The 20,448-nt window shown below is 30.8% G+C and overlaps 1 protein-coding gene and 1 long non-coding RNA gene across 4 annotated transcripts in view; one reads left to right on the forward strand and one right to left on the reverse strand.

The window, feature by feature from the left end:
- The window catches only part of LOC130443771 (sodium-coupled monocarboxylate transporter 1-like), a 102,605-nt gene that overhangs the window by 34,698 nt on the left and 47,459 nt on the right, over positions 1 to 20,448 (reverse strand). Inside the window, exon 1 of one of the 3 annotated variants that reach the window (XM_056778578.1) lies at positions 18,870 to 19,039. The exons of the other annotated variants lie outside the window; for them this stretch is intronic. The gene's annotated coding sequence lies outside the window, so the exon portion shown is untranslated. Of the gene's footprint in view, positions 1 to 18,869; positions 19,040 to 20,448 lie in introns of those variants that run through there. 3 annotated transcript variants of the gene reach the window in all.
- Positions 5,382 to 13,975, forward strand: LOC130443773 (uncharacterized). The gene is made up of 4 exons (XR_008909881.1): positions 5,382 to 5,545; positions 12,650 to 12,838; positions 13,616 to 13,756; positions 13,857 to 13,975. It is a non-coding gene; the product is annotated as an uncharacterized LOC130443773 (long non-coding RNA).

Consider the following 20,448-nt stretch of genomic DNA (forward strand, 5'->3'; position numbering starts at 1 on the left):
ATTATTCTTACATCTACGAAATCAGTAAAATCGAGAATCTCAATCTAAAACTTTTACATGCAGTTATCAGCATATATCATTTTTGTTGTTATAAAAGTTGTATACTTGATAAAAATTTGATAATGTAACGAGTAATTGAACATTCATTCTTTCAATTATGTTTCTTCTCCTCATATACTCCATTTATTTGAGTACACGTTGAAAGCGAATTGTGAGGAGAGTTTTGTTTGCATTGAAATACTGTAGGAAAGTGAACAAAATGCATAAACAATAATGGATATTATACCATGGCATATGTTGAATAGATGAATGAGGAATGGCTACAAGCATATATCTGAAAATTTCAGTAGATATTCCATACGGCTCGTTTCTCATTTCCCCAGTTATGAATGAATGAAATGAAAAAATAGATGTAAGAAAATACTGTTTAATTTTATTGCTGGAAATTCCAAATTTAATCGATTCATTGTTATCCAACTCTTTTCCGTAGAGCATGTTGTCAAAAAAAATGTACAATGAAGAAATCCAACACCTTCCATTGTAGCGATAATTGACTCTTAAATACAAAAATTCAGCAACATATTATATACATACCTAGCTTATTATCACAAGCGATATTTTCCAATTGAAATATCATTGTAAATTATAGTATCTATAACATATCCCATAATTTTTATTTTGAGCAGTGTATATAGTGTTGTTTTCTAATATTTGATATATTTATTATTTTATTGAAGATAAATAAATATTTGTTCTATCAAAGAAGTATTTGTAACATATCAAAATCGCTCATTGTATCACATAGTATTCAACATAATCACATAATTCTTAGTAAATAAAATTTATTCAAATAATTATGATTGAGGACGTAAATGAATCATTTTAATTGCTCGTGTAATTGTAAAAATACCTATCACGTTTTCAGAAGTTGTCTGATAAGACAACTTCATTATATTTGCTGAATGTCTGCAAGGAACAACCGTAATATCAAATATTTAGTTTGGAAATATATGCGTAAACATGTTTGATATATGAAACATTAGAAAAAGTTGTGATTTATTCCTAACTGCCTGCATTTTGCACTAATGTAATATTCCAATCCTGTTGTCCGGCAAATACATTATTTCAATTATAGTATCTACGTTTGGTATTTTTCACCAAACTTTATTCGAAAGAACAAATACAAATAAACTTTAATGATCAGATGGTTTGGCGTTCCCATCAAGCTAGCAGTTGTTGCTTTTTTCGACATTAAATAGCAAAGTAGACTACTAACCCTTGGGTTGTTAAGATTTCTACAGTTATCTCTTGGGTAACCTTAATATTGATTGAGTACTAACCGAATTGAATGTGGCGTGGGATGTACCAGTTATTTTTCAAATCTCAACTTTTGGTAGATCCAAGCCTCAAAGTATACTATTGATAAAAGTGATAGGTAGAACCGTTAGTGTAAAAGCTGAAAATATTCTTCAACTAATGCATGGCTAAATGGTTACTCTTGTGCTGAGGATTATGATGAATATGATTTTGTTTTGGAACCGATCATCTACAACTGCATGGTTTAATCAACATTCTTTGTGTGATGAATGAGATATGTCAGAATTTCTTAGACCAGTTAGTTATGTTAAACTTTTATATTAACATACCCATTGGGTGAAGTAGCCCACAGTTCAATTTATTCATTGAAGAAATTATAAACATATTATTCATTCTGAATACATCACCATCCATAATTACTCGTGCATTTAGATGACTATCCACATTTGACTTTTGAGAACGATAATTTATTGAAAAATCGTGATATAACAGAGTAATGGTGAGTGTTGGCGTGAAAGTATTAAAAAATGTGTTGTTCATTACGAATATTGTCGATAGTTCTAGAAATATCACCTTGGTTGAAGAAATGGTTTACCATGTCATAGGGCTTTGTGCAAACTAAAATTTCGGTCGAAAAGATTACCTAATTGCTGATTGCGGATTCTGATTCAGAACGAGATTTTGATCACAGTTTCCAACATCGTGTTCAATTTTCGGTGGAAATTTCAAATTTAAAATTCTCTACAAGAAATCTACAAGAACTTTTGTTTTTTATTACTTCTCTGTGTGTTCCTTCTTTTTTGATATCTCTTTAGTTGTACAATAGATTCTAGATGTTTCATAATTGTTATTGAACAGTTGTCAATAATTCATCAACTCACATCAATTTTGCACTGAATTTTAATGAGAATAAGCTATTTTTACATAAACACGCCATGTCGCAAAGAAAAGTAACCAATTACGTTTCTTATAAAAATTTATAGTAGACAACCATACAAGGGAAATAAATAATTTTTGAAGTTCAAAAAAATATAGACAAATGAAACAACTTGGCAGCTTATCACATTTTTCTACTGGTCTACCAGGGTAAAGAAAATCTCATATCAGAAAATATGAATACGATCCGATTAAATCGATCAGTTTCCGAACAACAATTAACGTGATCTGGGTTAGTTACCAAACACTCAGATCTTTATCGGGTTATCATAATTTCCGCTCTCTGGCATACTTGAGGATAAGTCGATCCATATTGAAAAAACATTCAATTCCATTTCCTTTTTCATATTCTTAATAAACTATGGTTTCCCAAAAAATCAAAAAATACTATATAATCTATGCTCACAATACCTAGTTTGTATAAATACTGAGTTCGTAATAAAACTAAAAGTTGTGAAAAATACGTTAATTTACATGATAAACTTAAGCATACCAGCAGAGACGGAAGAAGTGTATAAAAATAAATGTTACAGAACAAAGAGGTGTGTGTGTGTGCGCACGTGTGTGTATGTGTGGGAGGGAGAAGGGTGGTTTAATTTCCTCTGTGATTTTGAGGGATATAAATCATATAGACGTATGAAAATGGGGGTTATGCTAGTGAAGAAGCGAAACTATTGGCAATATCTGAGTATTCATTGCTCGTCACAGAAAATCCTTTTCAGAAAATTATTGAACGCAGGGGTCTACTGCTTCACATTCGATTATGATGGAATGTTATTTCATAAACTAATGATGGCATTTTAGTTTGATTTTTCTCAACGAAATCCGATTTATTTAGGAATGCGTTCGGTGCAAAAGTGATAGATTCTGTCCTTGATTAAGCGTTCAAATGTGCCAGCAAATTTCCAATATCTAGAAAAATAAAGCATGCCAAACTTGAGATGGATGAGCATTGAAAAAAAGGTCTGTTTTAATGAAACAGAAATTTAGGGTTATTGGCTAGAGTCTGTAGGATATTTCTCAGGATGACGGCTCAGCTAGGTGTAGTATTTGATTTGGCACTCAAAATTTGCTTATTGAAGAATACAATTTCTACAAAAACACATTCCCACGTACGTGATTCAATTCATTAAAAATTAATATATACTTGACAAGAGCTATTACAGTACGAGGATGGTCTCAGAAGTAACTAGCTTCACAAAAATATTTATTTTTTAAAGTAATTTCCTTTTAGTTACATACACATTTCCCAGCAATGTTCAATAAGTTCGATACCCTTTTTATAAAAATAACCTTTTAATATTTGGTTAACTGATATTATGACAAAATCTAATAACTATGAAAATTATTCTTACATCAAATATATCGTTACAACCAACAAAACTTTTAATGACATTGCCACAAAATTATGTTGTCTTAGGTTCAGTTGTGATGTCACTCTTTAACAATGTTCACTTGAATAAATGCCAAACAACTCATCAACAGAAGTGGATTGATATAAGTACAACTTGCACACCCAACAAAAAAAATTTTAATTATATACATTTTTCTTATAATAATAAGAACAAGCAACACATTTTTGGAACATCTATAAACAATATCTCCGGCAGATAATGTCGTGAACTATATTTTGTACTTTGTTTCACCATTCAAGCTATTATTCATGAAAAAGTGTGTAGATGATATGATTTTGTCCCATCCATATGATTTCAATAGAGAGAGGAAATGTTGAGCAATCATTATCTCTTATTGAAACTGAATTTATTGGATTGGAAGAAAAGAAAATTTGAATCTTCTTGTATAGGAAACCAATTGTTCTAGAACTCTGATCAGTTAACTCTCATATCACCCACGTAACACGTATGATTAACTTGGTCAAACATACGACAAATAGAGTTCTTTGAATTTCTCATCCAATATTTCATCAAAATAAGCAGAAAGAACTGTACGAATTAACTTTTGTATGAAACTCATGTCATCTATATATTTGGATTTAATCCTTATGACACAGACTCTTGATACTAGGCGAAGCTTGGATTAATACTACTTCTAAAGTGATATATTTCCTATATTTATATCTTCACCATATATTGAATCAGTGATCCCTAATATTTCCAGAATCATCACACAAAATTATATAAGGATAGCAAACAGTCAACACCTTAAATCGATCTTATTTATCAACTACCAGTCTATTAAGGCTCACAAAGTGAGTGTCTGACAGATGTTCTCTGGAAGAACACTCATTTAATGAAGGATTATGAATCTCCCATTGTATTGACAACTGAAAATAAAAAACGAGTATTTTAAAAAAAAAACATAGAGTACTCAAGATGATGAGACTTTACCAAACATGTCCTCAAATTTTGTATTTCAATTTCAAAAAGTAAATGAAATATAAAAATTCAACAAACTCAATATTTATGTCACCTTTCCATCAGAAAGTTGTATTCTGAGTCAAGTAAATTAAATACTCAATATATATTTCAGCTTTCACTTTCAGTATGTCACCGATTTGAAATATTATTTGAAATTAGCTAACTAAGCTCTATTTAAAGACACCTCCATTCACTTTCAAATGCCTTTTATGAGAGAGGGATTTTGCCTACTCATATTTGGATGTAGTCTTATAATATAGGCAACTTGTTAAATGATATTTGTGAATTTTTATTTGAATATTTGGATAATGGATTTAAAATTTCCAATAACGTTGAGCTTAGCTTAGATTTATCTCAATATATCTAATTAGGAGTATCTTAGTTTTCAGAGCAAATTGTGTAGTGAAATTCTATTAATTTGATATTCATCATTTTCCATTGCAAAACTTTGAAAAGAAATAACTACTCTTATTCAATTAGAAATTAAACAAACTATAATTTAATAATGACCTGAGGTTACTATTCATTAGCAATATTGCTTGTTAATAGGATATCTCGTAGGTTAAAAAATATGAGTTGTATTTGTAAAGTTTATCTTCACATAAAGATATGGATATTTGTTTATAATGATTTATAATGATATTTAACAGCTATTTCGTACTAATAGTGCTAATTTGCAAAAATAAGTGGGTCAGTTTTATATGCCTATTGATAACCTATCATTTTATTGCGTTTATTCTTCAGAACCTTGACGACTTTTATTTCATATTTCCATACTGACAATCGAACTTCAGAAGAAAATTTTATTGAACATACGAGAAAAGTGATTGACAACTTATATTCATAGAGTTTCGCTACTGTGGAAAATTCAATTCAATAACGAACCATCACTTCCCGTAATGGTAGAAGAACAGGTAAAATATATAAAGTTTTCAGTAATATCCAGTTCCTCCTGTATTTGTTGCATAACTTGAAAGCTTCAAACAGAACTCAAATTAAAGGAATTAATTCATCTGAATGGTCTTCATTTTAGGTCTCTTATGTTTTAAAATTAGTTTTCTTGATAATTTTTAACGTTTCGAATTTTCTTTAAGTCTTTATCAAAATATGATATGAATATATGATGAAAATATGATCATGAATATCAAAATAAAGATGAAATCAACTTAGAACTTTGTTCTAATGAGAAAGATTTATTTTTCCTTGGTCCCTATATCTCAAATATATAGCAGTAATAAATTAAATTATTTGTAGTTTTATTAGAATTTACAAAATAGAGCTATAAATTTTACTTAAATTATTTAGGTCTTTATCATTTATAGCTTTTCGTTCTTATGAATGTGAACCATTTCTAAAAGTTCCCTTTTTCGTGTATTAAATTCCGTTTCAAGAATTTTTGAATCTTTATAATTGAATTTATGTTTTTTTGATATTTGCTGGTTTGTTAATGCAATTCTATTTTTTTTATCGTATTGATGACCTCTTAGTCTATTTTCTAAATACTGGTACTTGATATATAATATTACTTCTTTTGATTTTCGGAGTTTTAGATTTTAATTTAGTGAAATATTTGAATAATGTCCTTTATGACTTATACATATTTACTAAAATAATTTGATGGTCGTTGGGAAAGTCCTTGTACTTATGGTAATGAGAAATGTTTTATGTTCTGGCGTTTCCTTTCTGATTTGCTTTTTAATTGATTGTAGTATCTGTTTATCCTTTTCTTGAATAAGTTGTTTATCATATTTTGCGGATAATTATTTTCTTTCAATGCAGTTTTTGCTTTTTGAATAGCTAAACATATAAATTCAGGATCTGATATTGGGATAGATTTATTAGCCAAACTTCTTATACTGATCTTTTTTGTGACATAGGATGACATGAATTGAAGTTGAAATATCTTGAGAACCAATTGGTTTTATTATTTTGTTCGATTTCGATTGTGAATTGAAGTATTTTATGATAAGAATAGAATTTTTTATTTATGTTTTCAATTTGATTCTTTGGTACAGTAGTAATACAATCTTCTACATATTGGAAAAAGAATGGAATATTTATATCAAGTTTGCTTAGAGCAGTTTCCTCAAGATCTTCCATGACTAATTGTGCTATTACACTATAAAAGGAAGCTCCCATAGATGTCACACAACAACATACTTCAAATATAAAATATTAAATATACAAACAAATTGATGGTTGTACTATACAAAATCTTATATATCTATATCAATGCTTATTATATCAAAGGCTCCTTTAAGATAAATGAAGCTTCCAATGATACAGATAAAATCGACATTTAGACTTATTGCATTCTACATCATCAAAATATTTTGATAAATCTTGGATCGAGTTTGTATTAATCTTTGTTTTGAACTATTTTGTGGAGTCAACAAGTATCATGTTTTCAACTCTGGTACATACAGCATTTGATATATATTTAGAATGCCTTGTTTCTCTAAGTTTTTTCTCGATTATATTCGGACTCGGTTAGTTAATGGGTTACTCTGATATTTTTATAAACGATTCAAGTTCCTCTCACTTTGTTCTGGTTTTATCGCATCAACTAATTATTCAATTGTGTATGCATCGTTTCTCACTTGAATTACAACTAAAAGAAGTTCTCTCATTTAGAGCAGGCATTATTTCCCACAATGTTATATACTTTTGCATTCGAAACTAATAACTATTATGTTTATAATGGCAATATCGTTCACTTAATAATTAACATGTGACATTATTGTCAATTAATCGTTTTGTTCACATATTGTTGATGTTCTTAATGAATATTGAATCAATAAATAAAATCACATACACATATATCAACTAAAACATTGCTGAAGTTGAATAAAATGAAATTTCTTATACCCTGTACAAACTTCCAATATAGAGCCCCACATCATCTCCTATCTTTTTAATAGCAATTACGACATATTATATGGAATGTAGTTTATTTCTCTGAAAAAATAGCATTTTTTGTGGAATAACATTGAATTTTCAGAAGACAATGAATCCTAACTAGTTTTTTAAGTACTTTTAATTTGACAACTCATTATTAAGACAGATTATAGTCAACGCTCAAAAGCATGATATTCTCTACTGAGGAAACATTGGAAATCGTGAAGTTATAGTGTGTAAAAATTATCAGTTTTTTGAGGCTACAGCAAAAATATTCCATGTCAACTACCTGGAAAAAAACGAAAATGATCCTAATCGTTAGGTTCAATTTTGTGAACAATTCAGTCACTTAATAAATAATAGTCCAAAATAATTGAATTACAAAACATGTCTTACCGATGAGTGTACATTTATATAAATAGTGAAGTTGGTATACACCTGTGGTTGGAGAAGTGAAGTGATCCTTACTTATTCATAGAGAAACATCCACAAAATTGAATGAGAGAAACAAATTAATGGACCATCAATGGAATTAAAGATACCAATTTATTAGAAAATTAATAGAAATTTGTACACCCAAGGATTCTGGGAACATGTTGGTAATCTTTTAGGAAGTATCTAAAAAAAATAATGCTAACTAACTCACATTTGCGGTTGATTGAACTTTTGGGAAATTCATTGATCTCAAAAAAATTATTTGTTTCTGTATATTTTGAAAACACTCATGGTTTTTCAATTTCTGAGAGTCGTGTTTCTGGAAAAATAAAAAATCGTGTCGCTTCATTATGAGCAGTATCGTAATCCCAATTGAAATATAGGCGTTCTAAAACAAAAATCTACCTATTTCGAAATTTTTAACACAATTATTCTTATTTCAAAATCGATTATTATATCCTACAATTTAGGCATTCACCGAATATTATCTATCCAGTAATTTTATAGCTGAGTCGATGCCAGCTATAACACATCTCGAAGATATCAACAAAATAATAACAAATTGATTGATTATCATATTTCATATGGTATAACACAAATGCAAATGTTGATATAAAAAAAATGAGTTGTATGAGTTCTTTTTCGAAATTTCGTTCTTGTTATACTCCTAGTATATGCGATATATGCAAGTGACGTTATAGCTAATTAAACATTTTTAAAAATCAAGCGAACTATTTTTATTCAATCCACGTACAGCTTTTAGTACTAATAAAATGTGAATATATTTTGCATTGGTTTTGAGAAACGGTAGAGCTTCATGCTGCCAAATATTATTTGAACTCACACAACATATTCATGCGGTTATGTTGTGGTATATAAAACGTGTCGGTGATTCGGTGACCTTTGGATTTGATTTAGCGCCATAAATTTGAGTGATTTATCAATCCAATCTCTGTCAGTTGTAGCTCCGAATATTGGCATTAGAATTATAATTCTAGATAACTGACTAATTTTATATTACATATATATCATATTCTTTCCCCATGAAAAAAACTTATAACAACACATTAAATAATAATTGAAGAAATGACAATGGATAATTTGATCAATGTCATATAGTACAAATATTCTGATGGAATTCTCAATATATTCAATATTTTTTTTGTGTTCACCCTGATCTCTTAGCTTCGACTTGCCTCGAATTGCGGCAGGTATTGCCAAAGGTAAAGAGCTAATACATTTTAAATAAGACTGTATTAGAACAGAGAGGTCCAGTAAAAGTAGCAAATAGAATATTTATACATTTCCTGCTCACCAGCGTACTAGCTATTTCTAATGCTCCTACAATATAGATATAAAATAAAGAACTTTCTCAGAATTTTACAAAACATGGAATGACAGCATGACCGAAGCTATAAGGGGGCGGAATAGTTATTTTTATTGCAATTGCACATTGCACATTCACATGAAAGTTACCTAGTGTGGGATTTAATCACTGAAATTTGTATATTATATTTTCTGTATCATTTTTGTTGTTTCGAAGCGATTTTAGCTGCTTTAACAAAAGAATCAAGTTGGAAAGATATCCTTGGAAAAAAAAATTACTTTGCATTGAGATTATAGAGCTGCTTTTGTTGAATACATAAAAAAAAGAAATTATTCAACAATCCTTATTAATTATGGAAGTTTTCCGTATGGAATGAATGAAGATATTTACGCATATTTTGGAGTGATTATTCAATAAAAGAAGTGTAGAGGTTTTGCCTAAAATAATCGAAGGATTATTTATCTCTCAGATTATTTTCCAGTTTGTAACCATGATATGATTCGAGAGCTAAAAACTGATTTCATTTTCTCATTAACACATTAGATACTTTTGAATTTGCTAAAGATATGATCAAGGTGAACTAACGCCTCTTAACGTATCACGTAAAAAGGGTAGCCACAGAATGTTCTCGGACTAAGGATTATTTAAAAGTTATCTACTTTCATAATTTTAGCTTTATCATTTATTGATGAGAATTAGACGAATTTTTAACTATTGTCAATATTGATCAAAGTAAAATTTCTTGTGCTTGTCCAAAGCGGCGGAGTTACTGAATATTTTTTTATTATCAACAGCTTTTATATTATATTACGGGTTACAAATTATGTTGGTGAAATCAATTAATTTTATTTCGCGTTCAGCGATATGTTGAACGATATATTCTATTAACGAGTTTCGGTATGGACGATATTGAACCATATGATCTATTATCGAGTCGCGGTAAGTTGATGCACGCATCGTATATTCTACCAAAGAGTCGCGGTATGCGAAAAAGGAATTGTTAGCTACTGTCTCACAAACTTTGTTTTTCTACTTTTGGTGTCTACAAAAAAAGGATCATAGTTATGGGCAGAGGGTCTACCAAAAAAATACTCTAGTGATTAGTGATTGGAAGATTGGGTGTTCATTTTATTGTTAGAACAGAAGAACAAATCGGACATTTTAACAAAAAGATAACAAATGGAAATAAGTCTTCTAACTAGAACACTTACTAAGCAGCAGAAACAAAGTGTCAGTGTAAAGTTTAATGTCTAAAAAAGTGAACCAGAGTTACGCAATAAATTAAAAGAAAAAAGATGTCCACCGAAATTATGAAAATCGAAAAATTGGAGTATCGAGCTATCATCAAGTATCTGTATTTGAAAGGGTTAAGAGGTAAGCAGATTTTCGAAGATTTCCTTAATACCCTACCGTGATCCTTCGTATGCGACCGTAAAAAATTGGACTGCAACCTTCAAAAAAGGTAGATTTTCCATTGAAGATGATGACCGAAAAGGAAGGCTAGTTTCTGTGTCAGTCCCCGAAAATATCAATGCAGTTCATAACATGATTTTATCAGACTGTCGAATTGGGCTAAAAGGGTTATCTGGAGCACAGAATATTTCATACGAACGCGTTCATCATATAGTTCACGTCAATTTGGACATGGGAGAAATTGTTGCAAAATGGATCCCCAAATGTTTGAATGTTGACCAAAAGCGTTAGATCTGTGCTCGATTTGAAAACGATGTAGACTTCTTAAACCAAATTGATACTATGGATGAGATTTGGGTACATTTCTAGGATCAAGAAACAAAGAAACAATCGATGGAATGGCGACACTCTGGTTCTCCAAGACCTTACGATGTTTGTGTCCAAAAATCTACTGTAAACGTTCTTGCTTCCGTTTTTTGGGATTGCCATGGAGTAATCATGATTAATTGTTTGGATAAGGGTAGAAAAATAACTGAAGATTACTATTCGACATCACTGACCTCTTTATGGAAAAAAATTAAAGAGAAAAGACGCGGAAAGCTATCCAAAGGTATGTTGATTTTGCAGGACAACGCCACTGCACACAAATCTCATGTTGTCATGCAAAAAATTCGTGATTTAGGGTTTGATTTACTAGAACACCCCCTTATTCACCAGATTTTGCTTTGTCCGACTATCATCTCTTTCCATCCAACCGAAAAAAAGTTTAAAAGATTGTACATTTTCTTCCAACGAGAAGGTAATAAAAGCTGTGGAGGTCTGGTTTGCAGAGCAGGAAGAAACATTTTTTTGGAAGGTCTTGAGACGTTGCAGGTTCGCTGTAATGAATGTATCCAAATAAGAGAAGAATATGTTGAGTAATAAAATATTTTGAGATTGAAATTTTGATTGGTTCTATAGTAGGCTAAAAATTTTTCAATATATCCTCGCAAACAATTGTCACTGTCAAATTTTTGCAATAATAATATTTAAGTACCAAAAATAAATTAGAGAGGCCTCGATAAACAATATACTGGAAACGAGGTAACAATGTATACATAAAAATACCGACACGATAATTTCAAGAAACTTCCGTCTCTATTCATGAAAAGCGGGAGAAAACTGTACAAAATTCTTACAATATAAAACAAATGGAAGTTGCAGCCTCCACCATTAGACCATTAGACATAGGATGAGGTCTCTCTTAGTAAGGCTAATTCTGAAGAAAAGAATATGTAATGATTATCAGTCGATCATAAGAACACTACTTCTAATATACAAAATGTAAACCAAATAAAATCTTTATCAATTTAACATACCGGTCCTTCGAATACGAATAATAAACAAATTAGAAAGAAAAAAGCATCTCAAAAACCAATCAAAACCGGTTCAAGATATTTGCTTTTTTGAACAATATTGTATACTGCATAATTGTATTTACCAATAATTTGGTTGAAACTAATTTTTCTTGATAAATACTAATTAACTGGAAGGCACCATTTCGACTACCTTTCTGTACATTATGGACAGGGTTAAAAAGATAATGTGATGTGATCAAATTCTTATTTCGACAGAAAAGAAATATAATCCAATAAACAAAAAAAATTGGATACATCTTTTTATTAACTATAAGAATAATGGTTATATACAGTATCGAACAATTCTCGTAAGGGGCAAACAAAAAAAATCCTGTGGCATAATTTGAGTGAACTAATTAACGGTTGATTGATGACAGAAATTTAAACTATTTTATTTTTTGGCCTGATGAATTGCCTATACTCCCGTGATTTGATAATTGGTACTTAGGATCTACCGAATTATTTGTTAGCTTTCAATAAATTATATACAACGTTAACATATTCGTTTTCAATAAAACCCTCGAATTTAAATATTTTCTATTTTTTAGCGTCCACTGCATTACCTACATAATTATCATCTGATAGAATAATGTATTCAAAAATGTGAATTTACAAACATAGTGAATATATTAAATTGTATTGTATCACCATGGAGGTTTGTACTAAGTATTGGACAATTTGTTAAGAAGTGTATAAAATTTTTACTACTGTATTCGACCCAAACAAATAATCGAATGGTAAGCTCAATACAATCATGTAAAAATGAATTTTATGAAAAAACATTTGATCGAAATATTTGCCTATAAGAACTATTTTATTAAAAAATGTTCAAAGTAACCTATGTCGTTACAGCAAGAAATCTATAAAACATGCTTTTTGAAGGCTTCCACTACTTTGCGCATCGAAAATGTTTTTTTTTTTTAATTGTTAATGACAATTGAAAAATCAACACTTAATTTCTTAATAATGGGTATTACCTCCTTTTGCACCAATAACACCTCTCATACTATTAGACATACATCTAATCAAGTTAGCTATTGTGTCTTGTGGGATGTTAAGCCACTCTCGTTCTACAGCAAATAAGCTCTAAATTTTCTATCGGATTTAGGCCAGGACTGTGTGCTGGCCATTCCATAATCCTAATTCTGCATTGTAATCTTGTACGATGCAGATATATCTATCAGTCGTTAAACGTCTTCTTCCGTTAACACGGTCGCCCCTATGAATGAATACAGGGTCGGCTCGTGCTCCCATAGAAATTGCACCCCAAATCATGCAGGAGTACTCTCTTCAAAGTAGCAATCTGTAAATCGCTTCCTTGATCTTTGGTACCCCTCCTTCTTCAGTCGCTTCTATGGAGGCATATTCTGGTCTCATCTGAGAACAGATGAGCTCGATTAAGTTTTGGACTAATCGCAGGTTGTAGGGGTAAGATTATTTTCCTGTGGTCTTCGTTTTACTTTCAATGAAGCGGTCATCACGAGCAGTAGTAAATCGCTTTCTACTTGTTCTAGATCACCTATGGAAGGATCCAGTCTCATCATAACGCGGACACACTCTTTGAACCACTGCGCAGGTTATCTCTAATTGCCTACTAACAGCACGCAGACCAAGTCCATTTTAGATTAAAGCAATAACTTGGGCGGCTTTTTGTGGTATGATTGCCATTGAACTAACACACTTGAAACTATTAAGAATTATATGTAAATTTCCGTTGCAAACGCAATCATTTTAATCTCAAATTTGTTATTTTAGATACAAACACCACATAAACACGTTTCATTTGTTTACCGGTTGCTACGGATATAAACGATAAGCCATGCTGATTAATTTATACTCTCATCAAAGCATAATAAATTGTCTTCCAAACAGCATATTTCTTCTTTTAATCTAATAAATAATATAAAAAAGCGTAGTCTTCTCCACAGAGTTCTAACCATTCGCTTCCGCTGCAGCGTTGAATTGTCTTAGGAATGTATACCAAGGCGATTTACTACGCTTCCAAGGGATTGCGAGTTTCGACAGAGAACACATTTTTCAATTAAACATCAGTAGCTTTTCTTATTGTTTTACCATTGCAATTTTCCCTGGTGTCGTTTTCATTTCGTCTCTCAACCCGTCTCAACGTGCCTCTAGTTTTCTTGGCCCTTTTCCATTTCTTCTTTTAGTTTTTTTGGTCCTTATTTATGCTTTCCTTCAGTTCTTGCTAAGTCTTTCTCATTTCGTCTTGACCCTTCTTTATTTCTTCTTGGACATATGTTTTCTCTTTCAGTTCTTTCATCATTTTCATCAAATCATTTGCTCGCTCTCGAATTATTCTTGTAACTGGCACAAGTAGAAGATTCGGCACCTGTGCTAGTTTCTGAAAATATTCTAGAATTCTCTCAAAAATTGGTTATTCAGATGGAAATTTGGTATCTATGCTAGTTTATGAATAATACGTTCTGAAATTTCTTTGAAAACTCGTTATTCACTTCCCTTTTCACTGTAGACAAAAACTCCGAATCTCTTCTAGTTTCCGAATACAATTTTCTCAAAAATTCGTTATTTACTTTGTCTTTGGATGCCTAATTGGCAGTGGAATCGAAAACTTGATATCTTTTCTGGTTTCCAAATAAAATTTTCAAGAACTGTCGGAAACTTAGTAAAAGTTCAGTGTGCACTGTTTCCCACTTCTCAAACCCAAATTTAACGTTATTCGGGTAAGGGTTCGTAGAGAGAATTCTACAAAATTCACACTTAAAACTTAATCATCTACACCATTTACTACATTAATTACGCCACTACAAATACTGTAATAACTCTAAAAGTTCACTAAAGTATTCTTTCATCGCCCTGATTACTTGTTTAGGTCGACACCTACTTCCACTACTGTGTTCTACTCTTCTATATATGTGGTTGCGATAATTCTGAAGTGTTTTATCAGAACTATGAGGCAGATAAATCATTGATTCAATCTCTTATGAGACCAGATCCCTTTTTGTGTTTTAATTACTAATTACTTTTTTACAGTTTTTTGAGATAATGACAAATTTTATACAACTTTCTTCAGCTTCTTTGGAAAGCTAACTTCGGCTAGAATACCAGAAATATAAGTATTATTTCATATTACTATATTATAAAAAACTTGGATAAGTTGATTGATTCAATTTATTGGATAAGAGCGCATGAAAATCAAAAACGTACCTTTACTGTCAGAAATTTTGAACTTTGAGTTGACGATGACATATTTCATTTGGTGACAAAAATGTTTCAATAAAAGAATCAACAGTGACCCTTCTATCTCACATTGTGGCGATAAAATTTAATATTTCTTCAAATGTCCATTACTACCATAAACGATTAAAAAATTCATGATATTAAATAAATATGTTTATTAGCATATTGATTAGAAGAATTTCTGTAATAATTATGGACACAGCTGATAATCTACATACACACCCAGCTACATTTTATTGTCAATTCAATCGGAGTTTCTATCACATGAAGCAAATGATAGATTACTAAATTTGTCATCCACATTGGTCTCTTATGATTTGTTTCAGATTCATACAGCATGAAGTGTTTCATACCAATGAATCTACTAATAATATAACTTCACATTAATAGAATATTATATAATGGTTATTTATAAGTAATTAGAAAATGGTGTTGTATTCATTATTGAGGGCACATTGCTGTTATGACTATCTACTATTACGAATAGTTAAGTCGGGTATTTACTTTTTAACATTTGTTTGAGTGAGTTTTGATGAAAGTAGTATCTAAGATGACGCCGCTCTTAGGAGGTGTGAATAATGAATGAAGATATTATCTCCTGACCCCAGAATGCTCCGTACCATCCATTGATTGTACTTGTGTCGGAAGCCTTCTTATGTTTTCACGACGCGTGTGCCTTTCTTTTCACAGTTAAATTCCAATGTTTGTATCTTAGGAAACATAGAAATCGCTCAGAACAAGATGCTTAATAAGTCAGTTAAACTAACACTGGGAAACTTAACAAGTGATCAGAAACCTATTGATAAGCAATGGCTGTTTGAGCTGGCGCATTTTCTTTGTAAAGACACAGTACTTATTCTTCCACCGTTCGGGTTCTTGTTTCTTGATCCCTTCTCAAAGTTCATCAATAACTTGGAGGTAGTAATGTTGATTGAAAAGTACAATGATATACATAGAAGCACAAATAGTCAACTGGGCTGGTCATATAATGAGACGAAAACCAAATGAAATAATCAAAAAATAACGCAATGAACCCCATTCTGGCTAAGGAAAAGAGGCAGGCCGAGAAAGACTTGGAAAAATGAAAAAGAGGAGAGCATAAGAGCATTAATATAGAGAATTGGAGGACAAAATGCCGAATCCGAAAGCGCTTAAAGCGATAGCCATAATCCAAAGGATTGAAAGGCTTAATGATGATGATGATAATAATCATCTTGTTGATAGCACGCGAGAAACTACTCGTAGGTGGCCTATGTGGAATTTTCACATGTTAAAATTGTCAGGAAAAATTCTTCATTAATTCTTACATTCTAACAATTGTAGGAATACCCCACCGACGGTCATTTCAAACTAGATTGACTTATCTAGAATGTCTCATCGACCATCGTGAAAATACTGTGTACTACGACAGCTGGAGGTGTTTGTTTCCAATCATTAAATAATTCCAAATTAAAAATTAAAATTAAAAATTATGTTATATTTAAACTAACTTTGCGGTTTTTAAGCAATAGATATGAATCTGAATCACAGTCCGACTGTCCTAATGATTTTTCAGATTATTGAAAATTGTTCGATAGGTAGGATCTTCCATTCCATAATTCTTTTCCCTCATTAGCTCGAAATTGCTCTTTGCGGTAAGATGTACGAAAGTGTTTCTTGGTGGGTGTCTTTTTTGGATGACACTAATTTCCTCATCGGTACTTTCATTCATATACCAAGACTTATTTATCACTTTTTTAATTTGACCATGCTAAAAGCATGTTTCTTAGCTTTTATAAACAATAATTTGTTTTTCGATCTTGATTTTGTTAATTCCTGGACTTCGCGCTTATGTGGTTCCCCAATCAGTCTTTGGTGATGATGCTTAAATTAAAACAGATCACTCAAAGAAGAGTAAAACCGAGGCTAGAAAAACATACAGCTGAAACTACTAGAAGCGACTTAGATAACGGGTATTTTCCCATGTAGCCAGTATTTCCAATTTATACAAATTTATAATTTCCACATTATCAGTTTTATTCCATTGCGGAGTTTTTTTGCACAAGCTGCAATTCAAAATATTCGATCACTGCGTAGTCATTTAGATGAAAGTGAAGTAACACAGGAAATAAAAATAATTCTACTATCTGAACAATGAGATTCAAGCAAATAAGAATGACGGTCTTAGTCAAAATGGAAATTTGTAAATGATGGCATTCGGCATGATGCGAAAATATTAGTCAAACCTATGGATTTTATAATAAAATGAAATAGGAAAGTTAGTCACAAGACTGAAAAACGAACAAAGGTCAGTTCGTTAGATCGTCAGCAGAAAGGAAGAGAATTGAACGTGGTCACGTAACAACTTCTCCTAAGTAAAGGAAATTTGGTGAAAAAAAAAGAGAAATACAAGCAAAAGTCAAAATAATTTTTTGATAATTTCATTCTAATTTTACGAATAATTCGATGAATCTTCTATCAGAGCTTTGTCCAGATATGTTCCGAGGTAACGACATATACATATACAGGATGTTTCTAAAATCATGCGACAAAATTCAAGATGAGTACTTCCTATAACAAAATTTCCTCAGCTTACTCCTTTTCAAGATATTACCTTTACAAGGTGATGACTGAAATTGTATATTTTGTTTCTAAACGTAAATCTATGAAATGTAGGCTACGTTCATGTATTGTGGCTAGAGGTGGTTATTTCCAGCATTTATTATGAATCTTATTACATTTGACATCTTCATTATTTTTCACTCAATTGATCAAACAAATTATAAATTATGTTACTTATTTTTTTGTTCTCCGCAGCTACTGGTTTTGGGAACAAAATATAGGAATAAAAATATTTCTAAATAAAGCAAGTATTTTAAGGTATAATTTCTTTTAATAAAATTTTATCTTGAAAAAAAATTTTGATATGCAATAAAGTAAGTGTTTTAGTCCCGTATAATGTAACAAAAATATTGACAAAATACCTGTAGTGGTCCTTTGCGAGTGCACGATAAGTACAGATTTTTAAGTTCCTTAATTTACTAAAATTATAGAAAAAACAAAAACCCATCTTAATTTCATATGAGCACGAATTAAAAAACAACCTGTATGTACATGTTTAAATGGTAAGCTTTCCTCATGAAATATATTTAGGAACTGCTATTAACCTCAATGTGTCAAACTCAATTCACCTTTAGCAATGATATAAACATGTATATTAACTCAGATTTTTCTTAACTCGATGCACATTCTTTCGTAAATAACATTTAGATAAAAGCAGTTAATTAAAATTTCATCATCATATCTAATAACATATGATAGGAGAAAGAATTCATTGATTACTAGCTTCTAAAAAACAAAAATCTTTAGACAACGTTTTCAATAAGTTCTGATATTTATAAGAAAAATGTCAAAAATATGTTTTGGAATCTTGAGACTTTGAAAAGAAAGTTGACTGTGAGGATAGAAAAATAAGCAAATATATTTGTACGAATACAGATGTAACGTCTGATATGTAGGACATCGGGAAGAATATAAATTCCTTGCAAAAAATAATTGATTTGCACTTACATGATTCTACTTACTATACAACCACTAAGAGTGATAATCAGTGTTCCATTGTATAAAAATTTCATCAAAGTAAATAAACCAAAGTTCAGATCTACTTAACTAACCACGAATACAGTATAAAACTAAGAATGTTTATTTTCATACTAATACAACGAAAACACACTCAACAAATTTGACCACGGTTAAGAAATAACTACACGACGCTTTCCGATTTTAATCTCGAAATTGAAGTATTTCTCGTAGCTGGCGAAACCCATTTGAAAGGAGAAAAATGCAATAATTGTCAAAGTTATGACCTCTGTAAGCTGAAATTCATTCAGAACATTTCAAAACATTGTTCACAAACTATTTCGAGATAGGAAATCGATTCAAGTGACTACAACTGTAACTTTTAACGAAGAAACTTCTTCATATGCAGTTCAATATATTTTTCTCTCACTAAGGCAATTCCACATGCTACATGACAGGAAAAAGATATAGTAAAATTCAATGAATCTAACTTAGTGTTTCTCGGCGACCACTTTCACGCCAGAAGAATTTTTTCAAAAAAAAAAAAATCAAATTAGAAAGTAATAACTGAAACAGGAGCTTGTCTTAAAGACAAATAATTTGTTTAAAATGACATAGAGAGTTTGGTGAAGCACCAAAATGATTATATTACTATAAAAGAGAACAAACATTTTTCCTAAGTAGACTTTTTGATCAATAATAATTGATGCGTTATCATAGGAGATTAAAATAACAAAGCTCAATAGTTTTCCTCATTCTCACTAAATATAAATAATAATTTTATCCAATTTCATTGCTTTCTTATAAGTTAATACAATTAATTTTGTAGAAATAATCGCACAAATACATTATTTTCTCAACAAATAAATGGGACTATTTATTATGTCTAGTGCAATTTGGAGTAATCCTTGGCAAGTAGTTTAGAAGTCGGATTTAAATAAATAAAAGTTCCCAACGAGTCATTACTGATTGGATGATATGCTTCTTTTATTAATAACATGAAGTATTTTTGGCTTTCGGTTGAGTTGAGGAAGGATTAAGTAAATTTAAAATTATTATTGTTATTACTCTCCCCATAATATTCCAGGCAGCTTTATATGTACGAGTATTTAAATACTCGTTTAAATATAGAGTGACCTTCTGCAGAGTCTTTATTCACTTAAAAAAAGTGTTTTACATCGTTAAAGATAATGTATTGATAAAAAATTCAAACAAACGTACATTGGCATCCAAAAACGTAAAATATTGAGATCGACCACAATGTATCAAAATTATTGGGACGGGAAAAGGAATTTATTGTTTTAACAATGATTTTTTATCTATATTCGGGGCACATCTTCATGACTGATACTTGTGGTGAAGTAAATAGAATTGATTCGAAAATTCAAGCTATGCTGACGAAATTATTCTCTTATTTAGCACTTCAAACGAATATTATTAGTTGCTGTTGGACAGCATTATCAGGGCATGCGATACCTATATGAAACTTAAGACAATCAAAACTAAAACTACTTTACACACTACTTGACTCAAACATAAATATAAATTGGATTATAGATGTCTGGAAACA

The sequence above is a fragment of the Diorhabda sublineata genome, chromosome 5 (assembly GCF_026230105.1).
Source record: "Diorhabda sublineata isolate icDioSubl1.1 chromosome 5, icDioSubl1.1, whole genome shotgun sequence".
In the NCBI taxonomy this organism is placed as follows: Eukaryota; Metazoa; Arthropoda; class Insecta; order Coleoptera; family Chrysomelidae; genus Diorhabda; species Diorhabda sublineata.